The following is a 19,792-nucleotide window of genomic DNA, read 5'->3' on the forward strand; positions in this document are numbered from 1 at the left end:
ATCTTCAATTTGATGGTTCCCACGCCAATGATCTCTAAGGCATGATCATTGCAACTATACACAGATCCTCCTGAGACAGGTTTATAATGATGAAACCATTCTCTTCTTGAGGTCATGTGATATGTTGCTCTCGAATCAATGAGCCATATGTCTGCATATCTCTTTCTACCTTCTACGGTGGTTGACGCTTCACAACATATATCATCTCCATCATCTGAAGTGTTTGCGGTATTGCCTTGTGGATTGGAGTTTTTATTTAGACTCCAACAATCATTCTTCAAATGACCCTTCTTTCCACAATTGTAACACTTTAAATTCTTCTTGCTCCTCGACTTCGATCTACCATATTTGTGACTGTTGTTTTGGCCACGTTCTGTTGATCTCCCTCTCATCGTTGTCAATACTTCTGCTTGTTGCAGATTTACTTGTCTGTCTTCCTTGTTCTTGCGCCGATTTTCTTCTTGTAGAACAGCAGCTGCAACGTCATCGAAGACTAGACTGGTGACATTACTATTTGTCAAGTTGATGATGAGTTGATCATACGAATCCGGTAGACTTTGAAGTAGAAGTTCAACACGTTCTTGTTCTCTTATTTTACAGCTTAAGGATGTAAGTTGAGAAAATAAAGTGTTCATCGTGTTTAAGTGCTCCGTCACTGAAGTAGATTCTGGCATCCGGAGAGTGTACAATTTCCTCTTAAGGAAAATTTTATTGTGCAACGATGTAGCCTCATACAATTTGGTGAGATGATCCCATATCTCCTTAGATGACTTCTTCTCCTCGATGCTTGACAATACTTTATCTGCTAATGCTAGATGAAAGTTTGCCATATCATTCCCGTCCATTTCGATCCATTTGTTGTCATATGTGAAATCCACCGGCCTTTTACTGATAGCTGCTAGACAACCGTCTTTCCTCAGGATGACCTTCATCTTCAATTTACACAATGAGAAATTTCTCCCATTGAATTTTCCAATATCAAATTTCGTTGCCATAACTTCTTTTACGGATAGCTCCAACTATTTCACTATCGTGAATAGTTCTCTAGAACCTTCAAAAAATGGGTAATAACTTCTTATTTTCTTATGTTGGAGGATCCACCTTTTGGTGGCAACCACAAAGACAATAAGCAGATATTACACACTCAAATCTGGCTCTGATACCAATTGTTGCGGAAGACAGCTATCGGATAGAGCAAAATCGCTACTGATAATTTGAGAAAATAAAAATGAAGATAAAAAGAGACATAAAATTTATGTGGAAACCCCTAAATAAAATAGGGTAAAAACCACGAGCAACGGTAGAAAAATTTCACTATGAGAAAATAGGAATTACAACTTCTCTCGATCTACCAAGGAGAAAACAATGATAATTCTCTCTTGATAAAAAAAAGAGAAAATAACTCTCAAGAAATTCTCTAAATTCTCTCTAGTATTGGAAGAAAGCTAGAATGTTTTGGGATAGTTTTGAAGCTAAATGAGCTAGGGTATTTATAGTTGAAACTTGAGGACTAATCTTGTAAATACCCTAAAGTTTAGGGACTCAATTTGGTAGTTATGCCTTTATTATTTCAACAATTTGCAGTTACTTTATTGACTCCACAATTCCACTTGCACACTTGCACATTCGGTGCATTAATGCACCGAATAATTGGTTGAAATTTGAACACTCTTTTATCATCTTCAAGAGAAACGCTACTAAGAACAACTTCCGTTATCTGGCCTGAAAACATAAAAAAAAAGTTATATGTTCAAACACTCGTAGAAACCAATAGGGATGGAAGAAGCATGTTAACTATTAGACTTTGCAATTAGTATTGGCCAATACCAAACAACCAAATTAAGGTAGTGGTTCTAGCTTCTAATAATGAATTAAGGAATCGAATTGAAAGCAGAACAATAACTCCCTATATTAGATATAAAGATAAATTAATTACATATACTTACCATCTACAATACGTTTGCGAGCTTCACTCAGAAATTGCCAATAAGGAGATTCTTTAATGGCCTTGAAGGCATTATAGATGGGTTTACTTTGTCCCAATCTTAGTTGAAACTTGACTTTTTCAGGCTGTAAGGAAAAACTAAACACAGTTTAGAGCAATGCACCAATGCATATTCGATTAAGCTCTGCAAAATACTATGATCAAAAGGATCATAGTATAACTAAAATTCATGGCTTAATCTAAGATAAAAATGAAATAGTTATTAGATGTCTAAAAGACTGAAGCATTGAAGATGACAATTCAAGCATAAGCATTTACATATACACACTGCATGCTACATAATTGATTGTCTGCAATCGAGAACATAAAGACAAGATAATTTACCTGGACTTCTTCACTGGCAGCACGGAGCTCAGCTGTGTCTTTAACATTTTTAAGATGGTTAACCATGCCCCACACAACTTACAACCGATCAACAATCATTTCCTATGGCTCCACCAGCTTTGGCCATGAAGGCTCTACTGTCTTCTCCAATTCATCCAAATCACTCTCCTACTCGGCCAACACAAATATATCAAAACCAAACTACCGAATTTTTTTCCCAGAAATCCAGATACCAGATCATCACAAGTTTCAAATTCTATATATATATGATCCAGAAAAGAAAACATTATTGGAGTTGGACCCTGCCCACCTGAAATCCAAATTTTACTTCATTAGTTACTTATTTTACTCAAGGTGTCAAAAAATTTTCATGACCACCTGAAATCTAAGTTGTTTTCAATTAGTTACTTATTTTACGTAAAATCTCATCATCAAATTTTATTTATATTGTCTCATTTAAAAATTTTATACAGTTAATATATGTGTGCTCACCTAAAAATATTTCTAGATCCCCTACTTCTTCAACAAGGCACGAATCCCAGGCCTAACATGTTTGGCTTCAATAACATCAAAAGGTGGAAAGTCAAAATCTTGCAAGAGAGGATTGGACTCAATTTAATCATTAACAGGAACTGAAGAAGCCATGGAAGGAGGGGGGGGGGGAGAGAGAGAAGAGCAAGAAGAAACGGAAGAGGAAGAGAGATAAGGAGAAGTTGAGCGATGAAAAATCTGGAGGCAGAAGGAGAAGGAAGAAGACCAGAAAAGACAAGGGTGGGATTTAAGCAACACCTCGGGGGCAAAACGAGTACAATTAGGATTGGATGAACTGAGCAGGTGAGTGAGAGAGGGGAGTGGAGGCCATTTGCATATTTGAATATTACAAAGTTGGTGTTGAACAAGTCTCTCTTTGGTAGGTGCCAGGTGGCGAATAATTTATAATTCTCACGTTTTTCTTTTTCCCTTTTACTTCTGCTCTGCTTGGATAAAGGGAAATCAATGTCTTTTTCCTTGTAGGATGACATTTTGTTTTTTGTTTCGTTTCCCGCGTGCTTGAACCTAAATCACGATGCCATTAATAAATGGTATTGGATTGACTAAGAAAGTTTGTACTATTTTCTTTCAATCCGGAATTTGTTTCCATCTTTTCAAGTGGTGTGAAGTTCAAACTTTTCTAATGCAACTTTTAAATTTGGATTCTTTCCTGTTTTTGATGCCATTGTAGCTGTGTTTTCATTCAGTTTTCGTTATTGGGATGAACGTAAAGGTTTAAGAGATTTCCCCCCGTTCAGATGAAGCACTGCATCGGATCTCAAATCCAGATTTAGCGAAATTCCAAATCAAAGCAAGTGAACTTCTATCCCAAGTTTTAAAATTTTAAAAATTGTATGAAAGTATTTTTTTCCAGGTGGATAAGGAAAACCATATGTGTCATTATTTTAAATATTTGTACATAAATTTATATTTATATAATTTTTTAAAAATGTTCTTTTTTTTGTTAGATGTCAAGTATGCATGGGTTGCTCCGCCCATGGTCAAATGCATGCCCTGCTCCAAACATAAGAATAATCAACAAAAGAAAAGCATGAGAACAAGAACCCAAAGAAGTTGGTATATATCGGAAAATAGTTCAGTCGTATAAATATAGAAATATCATCCTCAAAATTTTAAGAAAAACAAAGTAAAAGGAGCATAACGGTATCGAATACACTTGCACTAAGAGTTCATGTCCATTCACAGCTAAAGTCTACAAATTAGGTTGATTTTGATGAGTAAACTTTAATACATCTGCATTTAAGAAGAGACAACACATCCCTAACAATTCCTCCCAGTGTACATGGTACATTCCATGTTAATGTGAAACAAAGAATTCCGAGGAGAGCCAAGCATGTTTCCACGGGCAAAATGGCTGAAATAATACAAGTGAAATTTTTTAATTCCCAATATAATCCATCCCAGGGATTATTTCCCTATCTAGGATGAATAGAACATTACCAACTTAAAGACGTCAGGTGTTCTACGTGTCTTTAAGCTAAATATGAAGACTCCACGATTATATAATGTCTTCAGGTAAATGAAGAAGACCCCATGACTGTATATAGTCTTCAGACAAATTGAGAAGACTCCAAGAGTGTACGGCATTATTAGACCAACAAAAAGTCTTAATTCAAAAAATAATATGGTAGATCGCTTATATGGAAAATTATTTTTCCCAAACCCTATACGTGCGAAGAAGCCGCCCGTGCAAAATGAATGAATAAGCTCGGCTACATCCAAACCGCTGTGGTTTTGGTTTTACTTTTCCGGTCTTTTTAGTATTTTGACTTTTTTACTCTTTCCTTTTGTAGGTTGCAGTTCGAGATTTAGTGGGTAGATTTCTAGTGGCTAAGGCTTGATGGTAGATTTCGGAGTGGACAGGCCTGGTTAGTGGGTTTTGGGTTCAGGCAACCCAGGGTTCATCCGGGCAGAAATTGATGCCAACCGTAATGAATCATTAGTCTTGTCATGTAGCTGAAAGTATACTTTCCCAGAGCAAAATTCAATTACCTTTACCTGTGAAATTTATGGTTCCTTTTGCAGATTACAAGTCCAATGTCTTGCTAATGTGTTATAGGAGTTATTTTTTAATTAATCTGATATGGGTTATTTCTCAAAAAAATAATTAATAGGGTTTTTTAATATAATATTGTCAATGTCCCTCTCATCTTCAATATCATCCGAGCAATGACGGATCAAATATTTAGGAATGAGTCTAAAATTTTAATTTTATTTTCTTAAAAATTACAGGTATGATTTTTTTTCAAATTTGTTAATATATTATATTAATTTTTACTTTTTTCTTAAATAATAAGGATACACTTAACCTCCTAAGTACATAGTGCATCTTCCCCTTCATCCAAGTAAGGATTACATCCATTAAGAAGTGAATAACAATCATATCCCAATATATAACAAAAATGATTTGAAGCTACAAGAAAAAGAAAAAGAAAAACTCATAAATAAAACACATCACTCTCAAAATGGGAGTATGCAAAAAAAATTTCTAATCTTATTAATAAATTAAACTTGATTTAACATTTTTCTTAAAATAATAGGTGTGCAGTGGCTCCACTAGGGAGCCACATACACCCACCACTGAGTCGAGTCCTTAGACTTTGTATGATATGTGTATATCACGTATGAAAAAAATATGAAGAAATATATTTATATTGTATATATGGTTATAGAAAGCCACTTAAGTTGAAATGAAATAATATTATAAATATTTACAATTAAATTTAAACAAAAAAAAATGAAAAATTGACTCGACTCAACTCGAAAAAATTTCAAATCTAGTCCACGTTGTAAAATAGGACTCGTCAACTCGAATAACTCAATTTTTTTTGACTCGACTCAATCAAATACTAAAAACGTGTCATTTTAATGTCAAATAAATTATTCCTTAATCTCAATAAAAATAAAATAAAGATAAGTAGAATAGAGAGAATAAGGGTCGAGCCACAGGAAATATGGAATTCCCGATGAATTGGTATTGTTTCAAGGCTAGGCATGAACTGCAAAAGAAAGTAAAAAAAAGGGAATTTTGTTTGATTGAAAAATAAAAAGAGTAAAAAGAAAGTAAACTTGAAGTAAAATTCAATAATAAAAATCAGCCTCCGATTTTCTCTTTGCCTCAAATTCAGTCGATCATCGAAATAGATTTTTCACTTCGGATTTATGCCGGTTACAATCTATAGGGTCCAACCCATATAACCTGTTTTTTCTCTCAATTGAACCGACAATCCAAAACAATCTTTGATTGTAAGTCCTTATATGGACTAATCGTGACAATCATTATTAGCGCCAACTCAATTTAAAAGCTTTGGAAAAACCCGACTTGGATTATAGTGTCTCGTTGATAATCGAATCCGATCTCATTTTCCCTTAGCGAATCACCGCTAAGTGTGTTCACAGGAAGTCGAATGTGCTACAAGCCGATCCTTCCTCCCAACTGTTAATCGAAACAACTAACAAGCCAACGAGCTCTTTTTGATTTGAAAACAGTTTGATTATAAAAGGATGGCCGATTACCAATCCTTAATTCCAGAAGACTGAGAATGTAACCCGAATGGTATTGAGTGTTTTTCAATTCTCATGAAAGGAATTAAGTCATCGTTTCAGCCTTTGGCTATTGAAAAACTTAGCTAAGCATACTTAGCATTTTAAAAGAAAATAAATAAAAACTTGAAAAAGTAAAAACTTGAAAAGAAAAGTAAAACTTTATAAAAGAAAGAAAACAAGAACAAAGAAAAACTCAGGCAATCTGAGATGTATCCTTGAAGCCTTACCCAAGATGGATATTTATAGCTTTCTAAAACCCTAAAAATGCTCAAGATAATTCCTAATAAATACAAAAGATAATTCCCTAAAATTGCAAAAGACAATTCCCTTAATTGTTTGAATAAAATCCCAAAAATAAAGACAATTCCTAAATTCACGTTTGGATTTGCGGCTGAGTGTTCTATCTTCACGAAAATGCTAACTGGACTTTCTAGAAGATGTTGACTCATCACCACGTCAGCGAAGTCATGCCCACTGGTCCAGCCTTGATTCCAGAAAAATAAAAACTTGTAGAATTCATCTTTTTAGCATAGATTTTGGAATCCAATGCCCTACACAAAAAAACAATAGAAAATGCCCAACTTAGTAACATAAATCAATGAATCAAGGAGTAATTAACAATAAAATAATAATGAAATTAAATACTTAACAAATTCCCCTTACTTATTCAATGTTTGTCCTCAAACATTTCTCAATCAATCAATCAATTAAAATTATCAAGTTGCCATCTTAATTTCACAAAATTCCCAAGATTTCCAAGTAAATCAAAATTATAGAAATTGATAAAATTCAATAGCAATCAAGAAAAAGACACAATTAAAAGCAAGTATTGGCAAAGCATGACATTCCAATTATTCGTTAATCTCAACGAAGCAAGACTTAGTACCTCACCGTGGTTCGTTTAATCCACTTAAATATAAACAAGACAAGGAGCTAATTATTGAGAATACCTTAAATGAGCTGGATATCAATGTCATATTAGAAGATAAATTTGAAGAAATGAGAGTTATGGGCATCTACCCTACACCACCGGGCTTTATGTTGAATAATTGGATTACGGAGGAATTACTTGTAGTTTTCAAGTCTTTTTCAGAGTAATATAAAAAACTTTCCTTGTTGCTTATACCCTAGGGTAATAGGCGATTTTGTGTAAAGGGTTAAACTATATATTTTTTGTACTTTCAATGAAAGATGCATTCCAATTAAAATGGAAAACATTTTCCCATGCATTCTTTTCATTCTTTGTTATATGTATGTATTATTTCTTTTTTATCTTGATATGTGATAAGATTCTCCTATATAACTATATGTATATATACTCTCGTTTATTTTTCTTTCAGGACTTCACATATCAATAACATGAATGTTGATGACACTGACCCGAAAATTGATTTCAAGTTGCCTATATGTCAAGGGGAAGTCGAGGGTTGTGATAATGGTGAGGATTGTGACTTACCTTTTGAGCTGCTAAAAATGGTGGAAAGAGAGAAGAAACAAATTCTACCTCATGAGGAGCCTACTGAGATCTTAAATTTGGGGTCAGATGAGAATAAGAAAGAAGTAAAAACTAACACTATTCTATATGATAAAGGACGACAGAGTTTGATTAAATTGCTTCAAGAATACAAAGATGTATTTCCTTGGTCATATGAAGACATGCCAGGTTTGGATAGAGAGTTGATAGTACACAGATTGTCGATAAAACCTGAATGCAAGCCTGTGTACCAAAAGTTGAGAAGGATGAAACCCGAGATGCTGCTAAAAGTTAAAGAAGAAGTGAAAAAGTAATTTGATATCGGGTTTCTTAAAGTGGCCAAGTACCCTGAGTGGGTGGAAAATATTGTCCCAGTACCAAAGAAGGATGGGAAAGTCCTTATGTGTGTTGACTACCGAGATCTCAATAGAGCCAGTCCGAAGGATAATTTTCCTTTTCCACACATAGACACCTTGGTGGATAACACTGCTAGAAATTATTTATTCTCATTCATGGATGGTTTCTCCGGTTATATTATCAAATTAAAATGCACCGTGAAGATATGAAAAAACAACGTTTTTCACTATATGGGGAACATTTTGCATTAAAGTAATGTTGTTTGGGCTAAAAAATGCAGGAACAACATATCAAAGGGTCATGGTAACATTATTTCACGACATGATGCATAAATAAATAGAAGTTTATTGTAACATCCTCAATACCAGGTTAGTGACTAAATTGTAAAATTTTAGAATTTGGGGATAAAAGTAGAATAGTTGAATAGTTCAATGATTTATGTGGTGATATTTCCGAAAAGTTGTTAGTAATTATTAAAAGAATTAAAGGGCAAAATGGTCATTGGACATTGAAATGATAAATAAATGATATATAGGCATGTGAGATAAGGATGAGGAGATATTTTCTCCACTTCATCTTCTTCTTCTTCATCATACAAGAGAAAGAGAGAGCCAAGCTTGCAAAGGTAAGTTTTCGAATTTGTTGATTATTTGTTGATTTAAAGCTTGGGTTTTGATCATTAGATGATAACTAAGCTTAAGGAAAGCTTAAGTTGTCTTAAAATCAAAAGATAAAGGAGTTATGATAGATTAAAGAAAATGAGGTTTTAAGAGAATTTATGGAAAAGAGTTGATAAGTTGAATTTGAAGTTGAATTTGACTTGTCATCTATGAGAATAAGAAGTTAAAAGTGTTAGAATTAAGTTTGGATAACATGGAACTTTTGGTATGATTATTGATTTCTATATGGAAAATAGAATTTTGAGGTTTAAGATGAAATAAATGGATATAAATTAGTTTAAGTATGTATATTTGAGTTAAGAATATGAAAGATAATGAAACATGAAGAATTTAAGTCGATATAGTGAATTTTCGTGCATGAACAGTAGTTTTCTGGGCAGGTGCATCGATGCACTATGAGTGTGTACCGATGCACTAAGATAAATTTTGGAGGTGTATCGATGTATTAAGGGGTGCATCGATGCATGGATATTTTGAAGCTATTTTGTGTATCGATGCACCTATAGTGCATCGATACACTCCTAAAGAAAAAGTGAATTTTTGGTTCATTAAATTAACTTAAGTTAGTAATATCAAGTTATAAGGTTTAGGCTTCTGAAAATCGTCGTAGAAATTATGTTTATGTAGGTATTGAGCCTAAACAAGTTCCGGAACAAGCAAAGAATTAGAATTGAATCAAAGCAAGGCTAAGGTGAATGCAATTTAAATTGTACTTATGTTATTGATCAAACATTGGCTTGTGATGAGCCAGTGACGGAGTTATTATGGTAAGAAGTAACTCCTAAAATGTTATTTGATTTGTTATTCTTATATGTACATGAATACACGAAATGGGTATAGGTTCTTATAGGTTATTATAGATGTTTACACATGCATGCGGTATGTGACAGAACAAAAGGTATATGTGATCACAAGAAAAATGATATGAGTACATGAACATATGAAAAACAAGAATAATGCCCATGGTATATGATACGAGAACTATAGGTATAGTTGGTATACCAAGAGTCGAGGGTTCTACGTGGTCCTTCGGAATGTATATGTATTATTTGGATCATTTACAGGGTCTTTTGAGACATATTTGATCCATTAGAATATGTATATGGTTCTTAAGGAGTGGTCCTTCAGGATAAATACAGTACATAGGTCCTTCGGGACAAAATTTCATAGCCCCTAGTGGGACCCCATACGAGTTGTGGTGACAGCAATAGTACACAACCTCAATGTACTCGAATACCTTGAGTTCTCAGTAATGTACATGGGCTTACAAAAAGGTATAAAAGTGTTTGAATTATTACATGTTATCATGCTATTATTATTTACATGGAATCATATGTGACATGATTGAATGAATAGAAGATATGTTAATATGGATATAAAATGCATTATTTTTATTATATGTTTTATATGCCTCACTAAGTCATAGACTTAGGGTGTGATTGTTTCACACGTAGGTTCCGAGAAGAAGAAGAATGATAAAAGCTAAGCAAGACAGGTCAGTTCTCCTTTCCAAAGATCATATCAGAAAAGAAATGTATAGTATGTATTTTGTAATAAGGAAAGTGGTTGGCATGTAAATAAATGATTAAGTATGATATGTTTTAATCGGTTTTGAAAAGTTATACGATTGAGTTTTGTAATGTTTTAAACGTGTTTATGTAAATGACAATTGTATAGTAATGAAAGGTTATATTTTTACGAGTTTTATGAACGTTTTACGAAAGTCACTGTAGCACTGTTCATGACACTATTCATTATTGTTCACGGTACTGTTCATACAGTATTTCACTGTTCATAAATACATTTTTATCTCAAAATTTTATACCAAACACAATTGAACAATATAAGATCGTATTTTCTTAATATAAGTTCAAATGTTCAGTTATTTTACAAGAATAAAGGTTTTGAAATATCAATGTGACATCTCAGACTCGTATCCGGGTCGGGTATGGGTTGGGGTGTTACATTTATGTTGATGATATGATTGTCAAAGCCAATGTAGAGGAAGAACATGTCAAGAATTTAAGAAAACATTTCCAAAGACTAAGGAAATACCAGTTGAAGCTTAACCCAAATAAGTGTACCTTTGGGGTGACATCTGGAAAGCTATTGGGAAGACTGAATTATATAGCTTGATTTATCTCGCAATTGATTGAGAAATGTGATCCCATTTTTCACCTCCTCCGCAAGAATAACTCAGGGGCATGGAGTGATGAATTTCAAGAAGCTTTCGAAGTAGATAAACGATATTTGTCAAGTTCTCCAATTTTTGTGTCACCCATCCCAGTAAACCCCTAATTATTTATTTTTCGGTTTGTGAAAATTCAATGGGAGTTTGTATTAGGATAACATGACCAAACTGAGAAAAAAGAGAGGGCTATTTATTATCTCAACAAGAAGTTCACTGAATATGAATCTAGATACTCCTTAATCGAAAAATTGTGTTGTGCTTTGGTATGGACTACTCAAAAGCTCAGATAATACATGTTATATCACACCACTTGGCTTATATCTAGACTCGATCCTTTGAAATATCTTATGGGTGTACCTGCACTATCTGGAAGATTAGTTCGTTGGAAGATCCTGTAGTCAGAGTTTGATATTCAGTATGTAAGCCAAAAAGCGGTTAAAGGGAGTGACATAGCAGAATTTATTGCAAGTAGGGCTTCTCAAGAATATGAGCCGTTAAGCTTTGATTTCCCAGACGAATACCTAATGACAATTTCAGTGGAAGAAGCAGTTACGTCCACCAATAGATATTGGAAGTTGAACTTTGATGGTGTTTCGAATACCTTGGGGAATAGGATTGGGGAAATCTTAGCCTCACCAAATGGAGAACATTATCCTTTCACTAGTCGGTTCAATTTTGATTGCACAAACAACATGGCTGAGTATGAGGCTTGTGTTCTGGGTCTTAGAGTTGTTGTTGAACGTAAGGTAAAAATGCTCGAGGTATATGAGGATTCAGCTCTAGTAATTTACCAACTCAGGGGGGAATGGGAGACAAAATATCCCAAACTTGTAGAATACCGTAAATTTTTCATGGAACTCATCGAGAATTTAAAGAAATAACATTCAATTACCTCCCCATAAAAGAGAATCAAATGGTAGATGTCTTGGCCACTTTGGCAGCTGCATTTAAGGTAGATGAGCATTCGAATATGATACCCATCGAAATGAAAGCTTATGAGTATCCAACCCATTGCTTTGATATTGAAGAAGAAGAAGATGGAAACCCTTGGTATTATGATATCTTGTAATACATAAGATATCAGAGTTATCCCGAACAGGCAATCGAGAATAACAAGAGAACTATCAGAAGAATGACATCAGGGTATATATTCGATGGTGAGATCTTATACAAGAAAAGCCTGGTTCAGGTCTTATTAAGTCGCGTGGACACCAAAGAAGCTAAAAAAATTCTCGAAGAGGTGCATGAAAGAGTCTGTGGTACCCATGCCAATGGACATACAATAGCTAGACAAATTATGAGATTTGGATACAATGGAAACTGATTGTATCAATCATGCTCGAAAATGTCACAAGTGTCATATTTATGGAGACAAGATACATACCCCTTCTTATCCGTTGCACATAATGATAGTTCCGTGACCATTCTCTATGTGGGGTATGTATGTTATTGGATAAATTTCACCCAAGGCTTCAAATGGCCATCGCTTCATTTTGGTAACAATAGACTATTTTACCAAATGGGTAGAAGCGGATTGACAACTGTCGTTTCGATGTCAAAATAAAATTCCTTTTTCTCAATTAATAAATTAAGGAAATTCACAATATAGAGAAGTAAGAGTAGAATCCATAGGGACTTAGAAAATTCTTAATTTATATCTGATTGGTCTATGCCAGGCGTGATATAGTGAATGGGGGGTTTTGGTAAAAATATATTTAAGTAGTAAAGAAAAACGATTAAATAAATAAAAGCAATTAAAGTAAAAATAAGAGGATGAAGATAGTGAATAAATACGGTAAAAGTAGCCTCAAGCTTCACTTTGACTCAATTTCTTTTAGATCATCGACTAAGATTTTCTCTTCGTAATTCACGTTGGTTACTTTGTCTACAAGGGCTATCCCCGTGACTCTATCTTGTATACTAAAACCCAAGACAATCTTTGATTCCGGCTTCGGAAATTGATTCTATCAACATCAATTGTCGTAGATCAATTACTGTTTAAGTTCGTGGCGACCAACTCGGATTGTTGCTTCAATAACCATCAATTCTGATCTCAATTCCCTCTTGGCGAAGCCATCTCGCCAAATGTGTTCCCATGAAGTCGAATTTGCTTTCTATAAGCTGAATCTTCCTCCCACTTATTTAATCGCAACAATCTCTTGACCAAAGTCAATCTTAGATTTTGAAAACTATTTTGATTTTGAAAAATAAGCACATAGATTGAGAGAGATATTCCGAAGATATTAAAGGCCTATTTCAATTCTCCTGTTGGAATTGAGTCATCGCGTCAGCTCTCGGCTTATGAAAAATTTAGCTAAGCATGACAAAAGTCATACTTAGCATATTAAAAACAAAACTTGAAAATAAAAGAAAAATGAAAACTTGAAAAGAAAAAAGAGAAATCTTTAATAAAACTAGAGAGAAAAGAAGATTGTAATTTGAGTGATGAGTTTAGGCTTACCCCAACTGGGTATTTATAGCGTCTCAAAGCCTAAAGATAAACAAATAAAATAAAATAATCCTAAAGATAATTATTTTTTTATTTAAATTCAAACTTAAAACTAGTCTCCTAATGCAACTATGCTCGTCTATCTTCCAAAAGGCATGCAAAGGAAGTCTTCTATAAACCGTCGTTGACTGGACATTCTAGAAACTGCCACGTCAGACCGCATCATGCCCAGAGTCGTGCCCATGTCACCAGTCATGACCAAATAATAAAAAAAATGCAGAATGCACCCGTTTTGTCACTAATTCTAGAAAGTAAGGACATGCATGAAAACAAGTATAACACGGTTAATTTAGTAGTAATAATTCCACAAAATCGAAGAAATACCGAGCAAAGATTAACGATTCTGAACACTCATCATGGATTCCTATGCAAACATCACTCCGTCAACAATCTATAAATTCTTAAAAAAGGAAATCATATGTCGATATGGCTTACCAGAGAGGATTATTTCTGATAATGCGTTGAATCTAAACAATAAGATGATGAAATTAGTATGTGAGCAGTTCAAAATAAAGCATCATAATTCTACCAGTTATCGTCCGAAGATGAATGGGATAGTAGAGGCAGCTAATAAGAATATCAAAAGACTTATAGAGAAGATGAATGAAACTTATAAGAAGTGGTATGAGAAATTACCATTTACTTTGTTGGCTTATAGAACTTCGGTACGGACGTCGACTAAGGCAACTCCATTTTCTTTAGCCTATGGGATGGAAGTTGTCCTACCTATTGAAGTAGAAATTCTCTCACTTCGATTTTTATCAGATGTAAAGCTAGATGAGGCAGAATAGGTACAAGCAAGATATGACCAATTGAATTTGATTGAAGAAAATAGATTGAAAGCTATTTGTCATGGTCAGATGTACTAGAAGCGTATGATATGAGCACACGATAATAAAGTCTGCCTCCGAGAGTTTCATGAAAGAGATCTGGTACTTAGAAGGATCCTACCTATTCAAAAAGACTTCCGAGGGAAATGGATGCCAAACTGAGAATGACCTTATGTTGTGAAAAAATTCTTTTCTGGAAGAGTCTTGGTCCTTACTGAGATGGATGGGCCAGAATTATCCTATCCAGTGAACTCTGATGTTGTTAAAAGGTATTTTTCCTGAAGAAAAAGAAAAAGAATATATATATAATAAAAAAGGAGAGTTCAAGATGAAAAATAAAAAAAAAATGACGTCTTGAAACCAAATGAGGTCTCAAGTTGAAAACCCGCAAAGGACGGCTTGAGTGTTATGTAAATTCAAGATTCATGCTTGGTGAAGGTCCTGGATTCATTGTATAGATTGAGAGGTTCATGGGTTGGGCAACAAACATCAAGTGGTGATTAGTATTATGACTGAAGATATAAGATTCAATATTGGTTGATGGCACCCAACATCTAGAGATTTGGTAGTCTAAAAGGAACTTCACACCCTTACGCATTATCACGACTCTCGAGATCCTTTTAACAGAAGCTACACTTAAGTCATTCTGCGACGTGGCAGTTCAAAAGCATTTGTATTACTGATATTTGAGGATATATACTTTGTTTCCTTTTTACATTTTTTCAGTTAAAAGTTTGACATGTAGTTACTCAAAAACTCTTTACATTTATATAAATAAAAAGATGTATTTTCTTATTAACTCTCATTTTGCAAGCATTTTACTTTGAAAAATAAAAACATGTAGTTTAACTTGAAGTACATGAGATCATAATGTATTATTGTGCTAAAAGTTTTAAAAAGTGTAGGTGTTCTGAAACTGACAACAGTTTTAACCTGTAAGCTTGTGTGATGACGTGATACATGGAAATTAAAACATTGAAATGTATATAAAGTTTCAGCCATTTGAGGATGACCCAAAATATTTTTCATTAATTGATTGGTTTATCATTGGTACTGGTGGGGTCCAAGAAGGGAGAAAACTGAGATCGTGTCTGACCAAAGAATATGGGACCAATGTTATCAGCTGGGGTAAATCGATCATGTTTCTGTGCCTAAGATGAAACCGAGTCACAAGATGACCAACGAGAGAGGGTTCTCATTTGAAAAAATACACTAAAATTACGTTATTGCACACATTTTAGACGTAAATAGGATCATGACATTCATAAATGCATGGTGAAAAATGTAAATTAAGTGTCTACAGGTTTCCCAAAAGAAAGCTGAAGGTTGAAGATATTGAAATTTCAAAGTCTCTAAAAAAGAATGTTCAAATTTTTACTCAAGTCTGATCTCCCCTAAAGAGTAGTGGAGCAGATTCTTCTTATTTCCGATTTGGTCTTCCTGAAGAGCATCGAACCAAATCAATCTTGAGATCTGATCTCCCCTAAAGAGTAGTGGAACATACCCGTCTTCTCTTAGATCTGATCTCCCTTAAAGAGTAGTGGAACATATTCTTCTTATTTCCGATTTGGTTTTCCTGAAGAAAAGCGAAGCAAATCATAATCTTGAGTCTGATCTCCCCTAAAGAGTAGTGGAGCAGACCCGTCTTCTCTTAGATTTGATCTCCCCTAAAGAGTAGAGGAGAAGATTCTCTCCGATTTGGTATTCCTAAAGAGTAATGAAGCAAATCAATCTTGATTCAATATTCCCTGAAGAGCAGTGAAGTGAATCATAATCTTTCAGATATGGCCACCCGAAAAAGAGGAACAAATCACGTCTGATCTACCCTGAAATTATAGGGGAGCGGATTTCCCATTAAAGGATGTCGCATCTGGATGAAAACGCGTGTCTTTAATCTTTGTCCTATTTTCGTTATACGATAATGGACAAAGAGGGGCAACTGTAGACGTGTTTTCATCTTAGAGTTTCCTTTTGTTTTATTTATTTATTTTTGTTTTGTTTTATTTTGATTATATATATATATATATATATATATATAGTTTTATAAAATAAAAATAGTTTTGAAAAATATATATAGTTTTATAAAATAAAAGTAGTTTTGAAAAATATATATAGTTTTATAAAATAAAAATAGTTTTGAAAATATATATATATAGTTTTATAAAATAAAAATAGTTTTCAAATATATATATATATAATTTTATAAAATAATATAGTTTTTTTAAAATAATATAGTTTTAGAAAAAAATAGTATATGGTTTAAAAATGCAATATAATAGTAAAAAAATATATATAATGATATAGTTTTTAAAATTTAAATAAATATATTATTATATATTTATATTTTTTAAATTATTATTATTAATTATATTTTATTTCAGGGTCCAAGTTTAGTGATCCAAGTCCAATATTCAAGTCCAATATCCAAGTCCAGAAATTTGGGTTCAAGCCCGATTGCAAATAACTCGGTTCATGCCCAATATCCAAGTCTAGAGTGGAGAGACCCATTAGGGTTTCAAAATATTTTCCAACACCGCCAGAAGCCGAGAATCGTCAGATCTGAACCAATTTGACAGTCTATATTCGACCAGAATTAGAGTTTGACCCTAAAAAATATCAACGCCAACCGCCTCAACCCGAGCCACCGACATGGTGAGTAATCGACCAGATTCCAAAAGATCTGGGTGCATTTAATGCACCCATCCACCTCACCGGTCGTCCATGGTGAGTCACCGGCCACCCCTAGCTAGTCGCCACCATAGCCCCGATGACTCAAAAGGAGTTCCCCCTCAGACTGGTCCGAGGAGTGAACCCCGAAGCCTATAAAATACCCAACCAACCTGTAAAAAACAAGGACAGAGACACCGACAACAACCCAAAACAACAGCAAACCAAAAATCGGCAACAACCAAATACCATAGCAACAAGCAACCATTCGAAAAGAAAAAAAATAAAGAGAAAGGAGGAATATTACCCTCGAAGCCTCACCTGTCATCAGAAACATCAAACACCGTCGGAGTCATTTTTTCGAAAGTAAAAACTTTAGATCTACAACACTAGGGGAGTTTTTGGGTGAAAGTAAGGTCGAATTTGGGTTTGAGGGGTTGAGAGGAGTACTCGGAAATGTTTTTAGGTTTTTCGACCTCCATGGACGGTGACCGATATGGTCGCTGACGCCGATGTATGACGGTCGGCCGGGTTGCTATAATCAGAGAAAGAGAGAGAAGAGAGATTTCTCTCTCTCAAAAGTGAAGAGAGAGAGAGAGAGAAGGAATAAATGAGGGTTTCCCTTATTTTTGGGCCATTTTGGGGCTTATATACCCTCCCCAAACGACATATTTTTGGGGAGGGACCATAGAACATTTTCATATGTGGGTTAATTGTGTATTAAGTCCCTTGAACTTTGTGATTTATTGTTTTAGTCGTTAAATGAAATTTCCTAGTATTCTATTTTGAGCACCATGTTTTACCCGAATTTCATTTTGGTCATAATGTATATTTTTTATTATATTTGTATGTATATGTGCATATAAATAATTATTTTATCTGACATATATGATGACCTCATAAGCATAACTCGACTTCAATTAAAATAATTTGATTAAAGGTAAAATTCGTTCATTTTAAAATTATCGGGAAGTAACTGTCTTAACTAATAAGAATGTCACTTTCGAATATTTTAAGATGAAAGAATGTCCTACTAAGTAGAACTCTAAAAATTAATTACACCTAAAATGTGGAACGAGATAAAAAAAAGAAATGTCTATTTATTTAAATTCTTCGAGAAAATATCGTTAGAACTTTTCTAAAGTTCGATCTCAAAGTCTTTAAATAAATCGAATATTTTTTTTTCTTTCTAAAAGGATTGGTAATTTTAAATTACTTCTTGCATTAGAATAACATGGTGAAATTATAATATTTATTTGTTTCGATTGGAGTAGAATTGATTGTCTTAATAAACGAGAGATCAATTCCTTTCTATAGGAAATAATTAAATATTATGATATTTCATTCTAAATTTCAAGAATTTTATTCGAATGGATCTTAAACTAAATTAAATTCAAACATACAAATTTTATTGCAAAGACAAATAATTAATGGATAAGGTACCGATTTATGGCGTTGTGGGGGTGATAATCCTTCCCCACACGTAACAGACTCTCGAACTCATTTTTTGATATGCATACATTTTTTATGTTATTTTAATAATTTTAAAAATAAATTTTATTAACATAACAAAAATGTTTTAGGTGTCCAATCACACTTTAATTAAAGATTAATGACGACTCCTTAAATTGTATTTTATCTTATTTGAGAAGAAAAATACCAAATTATTCGAGACAAGATTTTAAATCACCTCATAAAATAATTAAAATTATTTCGACACCTTTCCTGCCATCGATTGCTCCTTTCTCACAATTATTAATAATATTGTCTGTCCTAAAAAAATCTTCTAGATCCATCACGGGTTATATCTAATAAACCCCGTTCGTTCTCCTAAATTTTCATTGTATAAATCGCTCGAAACTTTACAATAATTTACTCTTCAGTAAAACAATAAACATATGTGTTCATGTTCACTCCACTTGTTCTTGTTGGTTTGTGGTCCGTGATGGGTAAAATGACAAACAATGTTACCTGCTTTATTTTATTACTTTTAATGCGTTCGATATTTACCTATCATGGATATGTTCATTTATACGAATTCGAAAAAATATTTCAAAACAATTTGGACTGTTGTCTATAGACATCTACATTTTTCGAGTATTGAGTGCGGCGCAAGGCGTTGTAGAACTTACGAGATAGCAGCATAGCCCCGTTATTTTTCAGCTTTTGTAAGCCACCTTGTCGTGTGGGATGGGTTAAATCTTTTTAAATAAGGTTAGGTCTATTTATTAATATTTTTAAGGATAAAATTTTATTTTAATGAAATTTAAAAGAGAAAATAACCTCAGTGACCAAAAATCCCATATAATATACGATTTTAACCAACTTTTTCCGGATTTGCCAAAATGACCAACAAAATCGTAATGCGATCGCTAATTCGCAACGCGATCTCCATTATCGCAAATTCGCGTTGCATTTTCGCAATGCGATAGTTGAAAATCGCGTTGCGATGGTCTACAGTGTCGTTGCGATTTTCCCAATTCGCAATGCGAATAAGTAAATCGCAACGCGAATTGGGAAAATCGCAATGCGAATAAGTAAATCGCAACGCGAATTGGGAAAATCGCAATGCGATACTGACTATCTCAATGCGATAATACAAAATCGCAACGAGATACTTACTTTCGCAACGCGATTTACATAGCGCCATTCGTATT

This window comes from Hibiscus syriacus, unplaced genomic scaffold, assembly GCF_006381635.1.
Source record: "Hibiscus syriacus cultivar Baekdansim isolate YM2019G1 unplaced genomic scaffold, ASM638163v2 tig00110678_pilon, whole genome shotgun sequence".
NCBI classification, from domain to species: domain Eukaryota; kingdom Viridiplantae; phylum Streptophyta; class Magnoliopsida; order Malvales; family Malvaceae; genus Hibiscus; species Hibiscus syriacus.